Genomic DNA, 3588 nt, shown 5'->3' on the forward strand with positions numbered 1-3588 from the left:
TTGGAAAATGAGTTTCATCAGATTCTGAAGGTAAGATCTCCAGGTTTAGTCTGAAAGCAGCAGCAAATCTCTCTTTTTCATCCGTTCCTGCCCTTTTGTAGCAGTTATTAAATGTCTTAGAAGACTCGTTCTACTTCTTGATAGGGAGCCGAGTTTGGTAAAGACTTGACATAAGGTCCAAAGTTGGCCCATAATGGATTCCAAAATTAGAACAAGGGAAATAATCCTACTAAGCAGCTGACAAAATCCATAAATTAATGTTTCTTATATGTGAGTAAGACTTATGGAAGAGAAACGGAGACAATCCTCAGGGAGAGGGGGATGTACATACAATGGAGTTGTTTCTTAAGATAATTCCACTGCCCATGTATGAGAATCTAGATTTACAGGTGTCTAAATTCAGGAAATTAGCATCTTACTCTTAAGTCATAAAATTGGATTTCTACCACCTTAAAAGGCCAACTTTGGAAATAAGTGTTTGGAAGTTTAAATATAGCTCCTGAGCTTCAATTCCTCAAATCTAATGGCCTACTGAGCATTTTTTATTTTCATTTTTGTGAATGTCTTAAATTCAATATGTCATATATTAATTTATTGTCTTCTCGAAACTCATTCCTTTTCCTATTTGCCTATGACAGTAATATGCTGCCATTCTTGACTTCATCTCTCAGCAAGTCCCACCACCCTCCAATCTTCATCTAACTCAGCAATAGTCTCTCAAAACTGCCTATTTCTATCCATGACTATTGCCAGCCTTTTGTTCAGACTACTTCCTGCTTCTAATCTCAGCTTCATTCCTCAGCTCAAAATCCTTAAATAAAACCCAACTACTCATAAACTACATCCAAAATTCCTTGGAACTTGGTTGGCATAAGGTATGATATAGTCTCTATATCACATCTCATGACTTCTCAGCCTCCAAATCTTCTTCTTGTTGTTGTTGCTGTGTACCACTGAGTCAGAGTCAACCCATAGCTGAGCCTCTTGTGAGTTTTCAGAGACAGTAGATCACATAAAAGGGAATTGTTCATCTTTCTCCTGTGGGACAGCTGATAGATATGAACCACATACTTTTGCATTGGGAGCACAATTCCTTATACTAAGCTATCAGACCCCCATTAAAAATTTATTTCAGTTCCTTAAAAGGCCTTCTCTTTCTTACAGCCTTTTGTTCTACTTGCAACATTCTTTTGACCGTCTTTCTCCCTTTCTATCCCTTCAAAATTCTAATTCATCCTTCAAGAAATATCACCTATGACCAAATTCTAACTCATCATTTAAAAGATATCAACTCCTCTCTTAAGCTTTCCTTGAACCCCTTCTGATGGAATTACATTTCCTCTGACATGTTCTCATAGAAAACTTATCACAATAAATTATAATTTAAATACAATTTAAGAAAACTATAATTTTAAGTTTCTATACCTGAGCTACTGAAATTCAAGGACAATTTTGGAAATACTAAATTTAACGTATTGACTTATTGTTTTCCCCCTGCACTTAACACAATGCTAGGCAGATTATGGGTATTCAGAAAATCTTTATTAAATGAATAAATAAAAGTACTCATAATTAATAAATTAATTTTAAAACCTGGACATGTAAAATTATATGCAATTTATAAAAGTACTTAAAATCATTCTTCATAACTTAGTGAGTCATCTTTATTTGACTCAAAAAATTTATCAGTACTCTTGCTTTCCCTCAGGTTGCAGTTATATCTCTATCTTGTTGTACTGTTCACTGCATATTCCTTCATGCCTGTACCTATTATTCTTTATCTGATCAGGATAACACAGTGCAGCCGAAAAGACTGTGTAACTGAGCTCCATGCAACTACGCCAATACTCATATTTTCAGTGTATGGACCAAACTGACAGTATCTTTTTGTCTCTTGCACATATACAGAATCCGGATGATCCAAACACGGTAGATGTCATCATGCAAAGCCTGGATCGAGACCATAACAAAAAAGTGAGTTTTACTGAGTATCTTGTGATGATATTCAAGCTGGCTCAGGCTTGTAACAGAACCATTGGCAAAGAGTACTGCCAAGCTTCAGGGTCAAGGAGGAGTTATCGGCACCAAGAGGAACAGAGTGAAACAGAAGACGAGGGGAAAGGTCAAGAATCATCTTCTAGTCATTCAAGTTGGAGTACAGGAGAGGAAAAAGGTTCCTATTCCAGGAGATCTAGAAAAAATACTAAAGGAAAAACTGTGTCCAGCTCCCGAAGACTACAAAATAGAGGAAGTTTGTCTGAAGACAGGCAAAGTTCTAGAGAAAGGAGAAAGTCAATTTCAGGATACTCCCTGGGTAGTGGGAAACACAAGCATCACTCTTACTATCCACAAGAGTGTGAGAGTGAAGAAGTGGGTTATGCCAATCCAAGAACTTATACAAGAAGATCTGACTCTACAAATGGGTCTGACAGTTATGAAGAGCAAGGACATACAAGCCACTCAGAAGATCAGTCATTCAGCTCAAGTCAGTCTTCTCAACAGAGACAACATAAAAACAATTCTGGATCACAATCAGGAAACTACGAAGAAGGAGGATATTATTCTAGTTCCAGTGATTCATCCAATAATGGAAAACAACGGTCAAACTCAGATCAGTCTGTCAGTCGCCAATTCCATGGTTCCAGCTCACTTGGACTATCAAAAAGAAAAGAAAAATATAGCAGAGGTTTATGTTCAAATATTGAACACTATGGATCTAGTTCAGATCAATCATCAAACACTGGAAACAACAGTAACAGTTATAATGATTCTTCAAACCAGAAACAAAACAAATCCAGAAGTACTGCTCAGTTAGGACATGATAGAGAGCAAAAACATTCAGGTTCTGAATCAAGACAGTTAACAAGTTATGAAGGATTTGAATCAGAAACAAGCCATCAGCTCAGGACTGGAAAGAATCAAATAAGCCCCTTTAAAATCTCTACTAAAAGACAGCAGAAAAATACTTCCTGTGATGAATCAGAAACCTGTGTAAGGCAGGAACATGGGTCTGGCTTAGTGCAGTCCTCAGGCAAAAGTAATTACGGATCTGACTCTGAACAGTACTCTAGTTCGGGTCAAGGTGGCCCTGGTGCAGACCAGTCTACTAGTCATAGTCATCATGGGTCTGCTTCCAGAGGCCAGCACGGGTCGACCTCAGGTCAGTCATCGACATTAGGTCACCATGGGTCTGTCTCAGATCAGTCGGCTAGCCACGGGCATCACGGGGCTAGCTCAAGTAAGTCTTCGAACTACGGTCAAGAGGGCTATAGCTCAGGTCACTCCTCTGGCTACACAGAGCAGGGCTCTGGCTCTGGCTCAGGTCTATCTTCTTCTAAGCATGGCCATCAGGGGTCTGGTTATGGTCAGTCCACTGGCTGCAGCCAACAAAGCTCTAGCTCTGGTGAGTCATCTCACTTTGGACAATATGGATCCCCATCAGGTCACTCGTCTAGGCATCATGGCCATGGCTCAGGTTCCCCCTCCAGAGGTGGCCATCTAGGGGGATCTAGCTCAGGGCAGTCTCATAGCTACGGGCAACATGGGTCTACCTCAGGAAACTCTCCTGCCTTTGCCCAAGGTGGCTCC

Source organism: Elephantulus edwardii, unplaced genomic scaffold, assembly GCF_000299155.1.
Source record: "Elephantulus edwardii isolate Elephantulus edwardi_28Jun2011 unplaced genomic scaffold, EleEdw1.0 scaffold00273, whole genome shotgun sequence".
Taxonomy (NCBI): Eukaryota; Metazoa; Chordata; class Mammalia; order Macroscelidea; family Macroscelididae; genus Elephantulus; species Elephantulus edwardii.